This window comes from Toxorhynchites rutilus, chromosome 2 (genome assembly GCF_029784135.1).
Source record: "Toxorhynchites rutilus septentrionalis strain SRP chromosome 2, ASM2978413v1, whole genome shotgun sequence".
Lineage (NCBI taxonomy): Eukaryota > Metazoa > Arthropoda > Insecta > Diptera > Culicidae > Toxorhynchites > Toxorhynchites rutilus.
This window is the reverse complement of record NC_073745.1, coordinates 92,705,810-92,718,321: the sequence shown is the minus strand read 5'-3', so window position 1 is coordinate 92,718,321 and position 12,512 is coordinate 92,705,810.

Below are 12,512 nucleotides of genomic sequence, written 5' to 3'. Positions count from 1 at the left end.
TTTCTAGAACTTGCCACTCCAGAATACATTCAAAGTGTGTTATTCGGCATAAAAATCTCAACTAAGTACTACTAATAAAAATTACACAAGTAATACCCACGTTGAGAGGGCATAAGTTCCACTGAGAACGTTAGTGCCATCCATGAAGAAAAACAGGAAGTGGGTTATATCTATGGTATAACCTCAAGGGTGACGTAGGACTATCGTTGATTTAGAGATCATTTGTTTGAAGTTGAATCTAAATCCATTCTGAATAAATGAATAAATGAATATTTGGGGGACTTCGAAAACTAGAGCGTTACGGTGGAGGCACAAGGTTTTATGCATCCAATATAGGATACGAAAACCCTTGCTCTGAAGAATAGTCTTCAAAAGCTTCTCTGCTAACTGCACTTGATTGACAAATCACAAAACCAAAGGTATTATATGGATATTTTATGGATAGAAAACATTAAAATAAACTCTTTCGCTTGAATGTAATTTTCAATTCCAAGGGGAACTGGCAGATTATTTTCCAGCAACGATTAGATATTTCCACATTTTCCTCGATACTGGAAGCCTACCAGTAGTTAATACTAACTCGATAACCACCTGTTAATAGCACTTTATTGAAAAATATTTGGTCAGTGTTACATGGATAGAAAACATTAAAATAAACTCTTTCACATGAATGTATTTTTAAATTCCCAGAGGAACTGGCAGATTATTTCCCAGCAATGATTAGATCTTTCCGGAACTTTCTCGATGCTGAATCACATACACGCGCGGAAAGAATTCCGCGCGTGTATGTGTCGATCCTTAGCCGTCCACCTCCTCCAGCACGTTAGGCAACGATGTTGTCTTGTCGATGTCCTCACGAAAAATAAATGCGTCTCACCACCATAATATCGCTTAAGTATGTTTTTTTGTGTGTGATTGAATCGACAGAAGGTGTGGTTTACGATGGCAATTTGGAAGGCAAACTAGAGGGCGATGAACTCTCTGAGCTGGAAACTTTCGGCGACTGAGCAGTAATCGATTGCGTGCGCATACAATATTGGATACGGAAATATCCTACTGATGGGGAAGAATAATCTTCAGAAGCTTACACTTAGTTGAAAAATTACAAAATCAAATGTATTTGGTCGCTGTGTTATTTGGTTAGAAAACATTAAAATAAACTCTTTCACATGAATGTATTTTTAAATTCCCAGAGGAACTGGCAGATTATATTCCAGAAGTGATTAGATCTTTCCGGAACATTCTCGATGCTGAATGGCATCCAAACGGAAAGAATTCCGCGCGTGTATGTGTGTGTGTAGCGATGTCTTCCCGGGGAACCGTTTGTGGCATCACTCTCCTCCTGATGGATTCCCTTCTGGCCTAAGGTGCACAAACAGGCTCTTGGTGACACCGTTCATCCGCGCTTTCATGATAAACATGAAGAGCTTCACCACAACAGCGACAACATGCTCCAATCGATGTTCAATTAGAACTGAGTGGATTTCCGAGCGGCGTTCGCTTATATACCGATTGGTGATTTCAATAGCCTGTTTTGAGAACAATTTTAAGGCTATTGAAACAAGTTTTTGGATCAAAAAGTAACAAGTATATAACGCGTAGACATTTTATCTTTCGAATGAAGTGTTTATCATACCATTTCGTTCAGTTGTTTAGGAGCTATTAACGCTTAAAATCTCGGTCTCCGGCGTAACGCTTTCGAAACTTTGATTTTACACCCCGGTATAGAAATGAAAGACGTAGTCCTACGTCAAAACAAAAGTCGCCGGGAAAGCACTCGTTGGAGCGTTGCAGTTTTACATGAAGTCAGTTGAGAAGAGTACCGACCGACAGTTGTACCGGATGCGACAGTTTCGGTGAAAAAAAATCGGCCAGAAAGTGCTAGTTTGACAAGCCAAAGAGGGTTTGTTTTGGAAAGTTGTTTTCAGTCTGATGAGCTATAGATAGCAGGATATCACAATGGCGATCCTGCCAGATATCAGTAATTATGTTTGTTTACTTATGTTGTGAATATTGCGGGAGGAAAGACCGGAAAGCACTTGAGGTAAGGAACATACATTTGTTTTGATTTCATGGCGCGGAGTGAGATGGAAGCTGAAAGAAAAAAAGGCGAGTCAGGCTATGCGCGGGACCAAAATGGGATCAAAAGATGAGCTGGTGAAAGACCATGGCCAACAATGTTAAAAGAAATTTGAGCCGGTGAAAGACCATGGCCAACAATAATGTAAAAAGAAAGTTAAGCCGGTGATATACCAGAGCCAAGAATGTGTTATCGATTGATCTTGGAAAAGCTCAAGAACAAAAAAAACTTAAGCCGGTGGAAGACCAAGGCCAACGTTTAAAACGTTGAGTAAGGGAAAACCCAAGACCATCACCCCGTGAGGTTTTAATTGTAAAATGTTCAGTTCCCGAGTAGAATAGTAGAGGCTGGGTCGAAGGAGATCTTGGTCAACAATTAAAAGGTTTGATCGGAATTAGCCAAGGTCATCGTGTGAAAAAGCTGTAATGTGATATTAACATCTGATTTTACGTATAAAAATAACAAAAGATGAATGCATTGTATATCATTGCTGCTTCGATTAGATCGAAACAAACAGGATTGGAAATGAAGCGTAAACATGAACAAAGATGATACGGGGATTTAGTTTATTTCTGTTGCTATAAAACAGGATGCCATAAGTTTTGTATAGCAGAATCTTCAAGATACATATAGTTCGGGCGGTTTTACGAGAAAAACAAATTTCACAGTAAAAAAAGAAGATACCTTTCATATAGTTTTGATAGTAATGTTAATGATCTTCTAAAAACTTTTTTGACGTAGGACTACGTCTAACCGGAAGATATAGGGGGTGAAATGGAAATCTAGGCACTGAACAAGTAGGAAAAAATGCAAGATTTGAAACGCTTATAACTTGAGCATTTCTCAATAGATCGCAAAGGTTTTTGCATCAATTGATAGGAAATATATCTACGCATCTATCATAACGAATAACATTTCATTTTTCTTGAGATAAATAATTGAATAATTGTGAAATATCAAGCGTTGTCAAAATGCACTATGTGCCCATTTTTGATTGGTCCATTTTGTGCTCCTCAAATCGTACCGACCAAAACGGGCAACCAGAGCAGCAGCGAAATAGAATGAAGCACGATTGGAAAGGAAAAAGAAAAAAATGAACAAAACATTGGTCGCAGTCTCACACATGCGTAATTCTCGAGCCAGCCAGTCAGCTTAAAAATCCCCGCTCCGCTGCCGTAACGATCATTCTCATTCAAACCGTACACCACATCGGTTCGCATCACAACACATCAACAAACCAACCCAAGCAGCCATGTCTGGTCATGGTAAAGGAGGAAAAGTGAAGGGAAAGGCAAAATCCCGCTCGAACCGTGTTGTTCTGGAGTTCCCCGCAAGGGTAGCTAGGCCGAGCGCGTTAGTATCAGTGCATCAGTCCACCTAGCCGGCGTTATATAGTTTCGGCCGCCGAAGTGGAAAAGCTGCTCGCGACGATAAGAAAACTCGCATTCAGAACAGACCACATTCGGTTCGGTGGACATCAAGACAACAACAGGCAGTTGCAGCGAGTGGCAAACGCAATCGCAAAACGACAGCAGGTAGCGGAAGAAAAAAGTTTGTTCTTTATACAATCTGCTTTGATGGCAAAACCAGAACAAGGCGGCATCGAGGGCGTTCGAAATGGTTTTTCTTAAAACCACGAGTACTAAGTTTTCTAAATTGGAACCATTCCATAAAACAAGGCGCTTTTCAGGGCCATTAAACCTTCCAAAAAAGAGTTTAGGAAATACAGTTCAATGCTTTCTAAAACAATATCCAAAATAACAATAAAACACAAATTGATTTTTTCATAATTTGTTTGCCAGGATCTGATGAGTATGTGAATTTGGCAGTTGTTCTGAGCTTATTGATTTTCACCAATTCTTAAATTGTTTCTAGATTGAAAGTACAGTAATTTACACTTATCTCGACATTTAGCTAATTGGACGGACCTGTAATGCGACATATTTAGTTGGACATTTTTGTAAACATAGAGTTCGGGGTCCATATTATGACCCCACGTTGAAAGTCGACACTGTACCACTGTCATCGCAAATGATCAATTACAGGTTAAAATTACCTCCAATCCGATACTGAGTGGTGGTAATGCGACGTGCCATTGAATGTAATTTACTGTAAAAAAAAAATGTCACAAGCTGGATGGGAAGAAATTTTCCAACTGTGAAAGCTGTGGCGAGTGGCAAATGCAATCGCTAAACAGAAAGGTTTAGCCGAACAAGATGGGGATATCGAGTAATAACAAAACAATAAACTTATTAGATTGAAGATAATTTTGTGATCCTGAAAAGGACCCTTTTTAGCCTGCATGTGAATCCAACGAGGGAACAAATCGTAATGAATGTATTTTTTTTGCCATCGCTCCCTTTTAACGCTCATTCGTTCGTCTCGTTGGACTCGCCCCTCTGGCTGAGTCTGCCGATTTGTCTCTATCCTGTGAGTGTGTACCGCTAGAGTTTAAAACACGCGGACCCCAAAAAAATATCTTATTTTGTTTCAAACCGTAAACCCGTGTGGTGGTACGGCATCGGCATCGAGGACGTAACAAAGGAGGACAAGTTAAGGGAAAGGCAAAGTCTCACTCGAACCGTGCAGGTCTCCAGTTCCCTGTTGGTCGCATTCACTGATTGCTCCGCAAGGGTAACTAGGCCGAACGGATTGGTGCCGGAGCACCAGTATACCTAACAGCGATTATAGAGTTTCGGCTGTCGGAGTGCTCGAGTTAGCTTGCAAAGCTGCTCACGACAATCAGAAAACCCGCATCAAGAACAGAGCAGCTTCGGTTCGGCGCTCATCAAGGCAACAATTAGATTCAGTGAGTGGCAAAGTGTTTCTCCGGCACGTCGCATTAAATGTAATTTACTGAACAACATGTCACAAGCTGGATGGGAAGAAATTTTCCAACTGTGAAAGCTGTGGCGAATGGCAAACGCAATAGCTAAACAGGAAGGTTTAACCGAACAAGATGGGAATATCGAGTGATAACAAAAACACAACACCAAAGGTTCTTTTCAGAACCATCAACATATTCATAAAGAGTAAAAAGTAAACAAATCCATTTTTCAGGTAGATAGGTAGGTATTCACGTAGGAGAAGAAAATAAAACAATATATTTAAAATATATATTTAACAAAAGCTGTCCCCTTTGTATAGTCCTACGTCACTCCGGTTATGTCCCCGACATTACCCACCCGTCTTTTTTTCGGAACCAGATGTCACAATCAACACTCGGAATGTGTTCGCGCACTTAATTTTGCTTTTCACACAAAAATTGATACAGATCCTCTGATCCATTTTTGCAATAGGCAAAAATTACAAAAAAAATCTAGATTCGAAATACGTAACCCGCGTAAATTCGAAAGTGGCGATACATTTTGAACATACCTCGTATTTGGGTATGTTTGGGGGGATAATCTTCTTTTGCGTGTATTGATTCTGTTTTTAGTTTCTCACGAAATTATTCCTTAAGCATTTGATTATACAATGATAAGTACTAGAAAAATTATGAAACAGATGCAAATAGCCGAATAATTATCCTAGTTTTTCAAACGGAAACATTACATGTGCGAATTAAGAGCATGGGTGGATAAACTTCTTTTTGCATACTGTAAGTCTGTTCGGAGTGATCCTCTATGAACTACTCCAGACTAATCAAATTTATCAATCGTCGAAACTCAAACGCTATCATTCTGCAGGGCATTGTTTAGCCACCTGTGGCAAAAGTCGTCAAGTGAACTCTGGATGTACTTCGATGAAATTTTTACCCAAACAGAAATATAATTACCCAACCAGAATTATATTTGCTACAGACAGTGCGCTTTTCACTGCCTCACGAGCGACGCAAGAAAACAATGTTTCTCAGTTCACCCTGGAAGCCACCTTACTTGACACCCGAATCGACAAAATATGAGGACACGACTTCAAATCCCATCTAATGACATACTATAGTCACGCCATTCGCCTTCGGGAATATTGTGACTCGAGTCATCACACCTCATCCGCCGCGCGGAATAGACGGGATTGTCCGCTCCGATTGCATTTCGTCCTCTTCGATGACTCATGGTCTGGCCGAGCAACCTGAGTCGATTCGCGAATCCTCTCAGAACAATAATACTTTTTCAACGTAGAATCCATATGCTGGGGACAGGTCGACGACATTGAATAGAACACATTCTAACCAAAAAAAAGCCGCAACCCATAAAATTAATTAAAATGTAGGACCCACATTGTTGTGAATGAAATTGATTAACAATTAGAAAGCATATAAATAAAAGTTTAAATTTGAGGTGAGGTGGTTGACTGTTTTTGCACTCTATTAGAAATAAGAAATTATAATGCAATAAGACTGTGTTCAATCAATGTAAAGCTTGACATTGTTTGACATTCAAATTTTTATGGTATTGTGGCAAAAGCAACATAAAAATACATCTGAAACAACATTGCAATGATAATGATAAATTGTAGTAGTATTGCCCTCCCCTTGTATTTTTCATTCAAAGTATTTTTCTGGCAATTAATTTTATTGGTTCCATTTATTTGCTTTATATTATTTGATGGCTGCACTTCGAAGAAATTGTTTGGAAAGGTGTCATTTATACAGTTGTTGTGGGGTAAATGAAATATTAATTGTGGTGATGCGGAGCTTTCTTATTTACTGGAATCAAAAGCAACTCGTTAGAGTTAATCTATGTTGTTGTCATTGCCGGTTATAGGTTACGCTCCCCTAGTAGTAAAACCCAACCCATTCACACACAAAAAAAAACAAGGTCGCACCAAATCCATCAAAACATGACATCATGCTTTTTCGGATTCCTTTTCGCCGCAGAATTCAGCGAATGTTTGGTTGCGAGTTTGTGGGCACTGTGCATTTGTATTAAGCTGAAAAAACGCACACCACAGATAAAGATAGTTGTAAATCGATTGCCGCCTGGGGGAACTTGAAGCAAACAATGAATCATTTCATGCACTTTTTGTAAGGTCAACGCGGGAATGTAGTTTAGTTTAATCAATTAAGTTTAGTGTACATTGAATTAATCAAACAAAACTACAAGAATTTCGACGACTAAGGTACGTGGAAGAGATGTATTGAAAGTAGGAAAAATATTATTCGATAAGTGTTTCTACATGCTATCTATTAAAACCGAAGGAGATATGTATTATTCTTGAGGTGTGATGATGGTAGAATAAAATCAGTCAGGTCTTTTTATGCCCTCTACAGTCTGGGACATTCCCAAGCCTACAACAAGAATCCGCTGTCGTTTTGTCTAATACACCAATTTTATTGCTCATTCATACCAACCTCTACAAGATCGTGTCCCAGAGCCCTTCATTTTTGGCTTGTACAATGAGACTATTCGTCAGTTGATAAATTAGTATGATTGTGAAGATTATTAATAGTTGACTCTTAACACGTTGAGCTCCAAATTTTTCTTGCTGCGCTTTCCATCATTCCATTTCCCCTAGAATTATGTTATTTGAACTTTTGACGTAGCACTACTTCTTTCATTAAGGGTGCCAAATCAGAAAACTCACGTTTTTATGAAATAAAGTTAACGTTGATAACTATTTTTGCCGCGAACGGATTTTGGCGATTTACATACCAAACGAATCGGAAAATCCTTAAGATTTGTTTGATATGCTATACATAACAATACCCTGGTGTGTAAATGGTTGAAATTCATGAAAACTATAAGCTTTTTACCCGTGCCGTCAATAACGAGCAACTTATCGACGAGCAACAAAGGGTAAATCGTAAGGTTTGAAGTCTCCGGGAACAAAGGAAAAGAAGAAGGACGAAGTGGAAGATTTGCCTGGAATATAAACAGTGGATCCGCTGAGGCAAACTTTGATTCTACGTGAGGACACCGACTGGACAACATCGTTGCTGGACGAGCTGGACGGCGAGGGATCGAGTGGCTTTCTCAAGGCAATGAGGGTGGAGGTGCAGTGCTGGAAGAGTAAAGTTTTCCAATGGCCTTTTTCAAAGCCAGAGATGAATGATCTGAAAAGGTTAAAAGTCTCTATAATTCATTACCTGGCCTAGGCAAACTTTCAGTCTCGTTCTGTTTGAGAAGCAATGAACATCGCTTGTTCTTCGTAGTTTTGCGTCATCACATGTCTTTATTTCGGATTGAGCTGAGGACGCGACCAAATTACTAACTCGCTGATGTCTCTGGCATTGCAATCATTGCATCAAACTGACGCCATTCCATTAAGTCTCTGAGCTACACAATTGTACTGTTACTGTTCCTCCTTCCGTAAAGCCCTGGAAAATATCAGGGCAATCCAACATGAACTTTTTTGTCATTGAAGACAACCTAGCAAAGTCAAAAGAGAAAAAAATGCCGTTTCACATTGAAGAACTTTTCGTTATGGTAAATAGCAAAGTGTATTCTTTTGAAAAAATTAATTGTCATAACATACCATGTCCCACTGTCGGTTCATGTGAGCATTGGCAAAACATAGACGTCTTTCAATGTGAGATGGTGTAAGATTAGGAGCTTTAATCTTTTTAGTCCTCTTTATGTAAGAACTTTTTACCAAATCTTGACTAATTGTCTCCCGGGAAACATTTAAATTCAAGAATTGCTTTATTAGCATAAGCGATTTTGAGGTACAATGTGTGTTGTTAGATATGTGTGTCATTTTAAAGTGCCCACATAAAAATATTATTTCATGTTCATGTAATTTCTCATTGAATCACATCATTGTTTAAACATTACCAAGTGTAGGTTGCACTCGTTGCTGGTTTCATTTTTCGGTCAGAAAGATTCATTAATAGCCATGGATAATACGACGGCAAGCAAAAATATTCCCTTGCAGATCCGAAAACTTGTTATTCGTGACATCAAGAAAGGTGAACCACATCGTAAGATTGGTGAAAAGATTGGATGCAGCGGTAACCAAACCTTGGGCAAAGCTCAAAACCTATGGCTCAGTAGCTGACCTCGACTGCCGACCCGCTGTCAGAAGCGGCAGCCTCTCGCAAGCAAACCTGTTTCCACCAATTGTTGAATGAGAATTTCGCTCCCATCACATTGGCCTCACAATAAATTTCATTACGAAAAAATAAATTCATAATCAAAATAACGCTCCTTAGGCGGTGCTAAATACTGACACTGTCACTGTATACCCTAATCTGTATTGTAATATAAAAAATTGAGAGAATAAAAAAATAATTGTTCCAGCTTTTTTCCAGTTTTTTCAAAATTTTTCCAGCTTTCTCCAGCGAGCGGAGCAGTGGCGTAGTGTAGGGGGGGGGCGGAGGGGACGGTCCGCTTTAAAAAATATTGTGCCATGGCCTAAATGATTCCAGCCCTTCTGGTTATCTGAAACGATGATTCCCAAATTTGCAAATTTTTACGACGAAGTTCGGAAAGCGAGTAGTTACTAGAGATTTCAAGATACCGTGGATATTTAAAGGCCGCTGGAATTAACCTAGACGATGCCAATCATTAGTGTACGTTGAAAATGATACAGTTCATCATGAAATGGAACTTCTAAGAAACACTTAAACACTTGATTATTAGCACGTCACTTGCTTGGACTGTTGTATCCTGTCGCTAGGAACACAATCCAAAAGGATAACGAGGAAGTAATCATGACGGTGATGGTAAGCTGAATCCCACTGTTCTCGATCCATTTCCTTATCCTTTTATTCCCTAAAACCAAACTTCACAGTCCTATCCCTACATCAGCTGTCATTTGTGAAATGGCTCTCCTCGGCGAAAGCCCTAAACGACAGCCATGACGGGGCGAGGAGACTGATGGTGGATAAGCGACGAGTGACGAGTTCTTCTGGATTGAGCCGTGAGCGAGTCAACACGTTAATCGACAACCTTCAATCTAAGATTGTCGGAATTTGTCTTCTTCATTGTAGTTCCGCGAGTTCTTGCGAGTGTGATTCGGGAACAAAGGAGGAGCATCGCTAAGACAGACGAGCCAACCGAAGAGGTCGTGGGTGGACAGCGAGGATAACCGCAAAGGAGCCATCGAGTCCCCACAAGTGGAAGCAGCTTCCTTCAAGACGTATCCTGAACCGACGGGAGCGGTCGGTGGAGGTAAGCCTGAACCTGATTGTTACCTGAATCAGCGTCCTCACCGAGCGTGCGAGGAGCGATTAGGTGCAATCAGTTCCTGTATTTGACGGGTGAACGTTGTGTCACCGTGACATTCTCTCTTTTCGTTGCAGACCCGCCCTGCCCTCATAGCTCTACCGACAACGCGAGCTGCTTTCGAATAAGAGAGATAGAACGAATAAAAGAAATCCGCAAGTGCTTCGCATGTGACCAACTAGTTTACTAAATTAATTAGATTAGTTATTACTATACGGATTAAAATACACTGAATTCAAACACTTTTCACATCTGCCGAATAAATCCAGTTACACACTTCCAAATCTTACAGTGAGTTTGAAGCTGTTACTAACGATTTGCGTTTTTATGGCACCTAGTGGGAGAAGCTTATCAAAGTTGAAATTAATTAAAAATTATTTGCGGTCAACGATGGGACCGGCATGCTTGAATGAATTGGCTTTGTTGTCGATCGAAAGTAAATTGACTAACTCTGTTGACTTTGACGATGTGTTCAGACAATTTGCTGCTGTTAAGTCGAGACGTGTAATGATTTTACGATTTGTTGTTCGTGATTTTTTTCTGTTTAGTTTCTCAGCGCCAAAACAGTGCACAAGTAATTCGTGCCATGTGTCAAAACTAAAATTGCAAGTGCTCATTGACATTTCATTAATAAATTTACAAACAATTGAATTTTGTTATCAGAATCAATGCTCTGTTAAAAATGCTTAAGCGATGAATCACATTTTTGGTTAAACGGATACGTTGATAAACAAAATTGTCGTATTTGGCTATTCATTTGACCAAATAATACGAGAGCTGTCAATGTATCCCGAAAAATATATTGTTTGATGCGATTTGCGGTCCGGAGGAATCATTGGCTCGTACTTTTTTAAAGATGAAGATGACAACAATGTTGCTGACAATGGTGATCGCTCTTGTGCGGTGATTTTCAATTTTTGTTAATTAAAAATCAAACGGGTAAAAAATTGCAAGTTTTATTAATTATAATTAACCTCAAATCTAGGTTTCTTGGATCAGTAAATTTGATTTTTCATTAGAGTATGAAAACAAAGGCTTGATAAGAAGATTTAACTGGAGGGGTGACACCCAAGGAACCCGCCCCGTGTGTCACCCGGTCACACTACGCCACTGGAGCAGAGTAAAAGTTGCAATGTAGAACGAACACTATATTTCGATTTTGTATTTCGGTGGCGGCGACACGAACCGCAGCGGAACAAGTTTTTACAATCAGTTTTCAACCGAAAAACACAGCTATCACAGCTTCACATTGACGCCACGGTCGTAAAAGTCAACGTTAAGTCCAAAAATACTCCTAAATTCACACAAGCTCTCTCTCACTGTCTAGAAAGAGAAGGAGAAGGAGAGGGAGCAGGTGATTTCTGAAGTGAAACTAAAAATCGAAACCACAACGCAATTTAATTCACACCTCTTGCTAGACGCAACGAGCAATCGAAAAAAACCACTTACTTCGACATTGACATTTTAAGGGTTCGTTCACCCGAAGACACAAAACTGTCAAGTCCCTAATAGATGATCCTTTATTTTTTTTTGTTTTCAGAATATAAAAGAAGAATTTAATTTCTGCTTTATACCTTTAAAGTCAGAAAATTATTTTCTCACATAACTGTCCGAATTCTTTCGAAAGGTAATAAGGGTCATATTTGATGAAAAAACAGGAAGTGGGTTATATCTATAATATAACCGCTAGGGTGACGTAGGACTATCGTTGATTTAGAGATCATTTGTTTGAAGTTGAATCTAAATCCATCCTGAATGAATGAATAAATAAATATTTGGGTGACTTCAAAAACGAGAGTGTTACGTTGGAGACTCAAGGTTTTATGCATCCAATATTGGATACAACAAACCTTGTTCTGAAGAATAATCTTCAGAAGCTTTCCTGTTAACTGCACTTGATTGACAAATCACAAAACCAAATGTATGTGGTCGCAGTATTATATGGATAGAAAACATTAAAATAAACTCGCTTGAATGTAATTTTCAATTCCAAGGGGAACTGGCAGATTATTTTTCAGCAACGATCATTTCTTTCCAGGTTTCCTCTCGATAACCAGCAAACGAAAAGAGTTGCACGCGTGTATGTGTGTGTGTGGCGGCTGCTTCTATGTCTTCCCGAGGAACCGTATTTCGATGCTGATACTCTCTTGGTCACGAGAGTATCAGCATCGGCTTTTCTGCGCTCCCTCACAGTTAAAACAAACTGATTGCATTTCAGGTCAGGTCAGGCCAGGTAATGAATCCCTCGATCCCTCGCCGTTCAGCTCGTTCAGTAACTATGTTGTCTTGTCGATGTCCTCAGGCGTCGTGCACAAATTACGTAA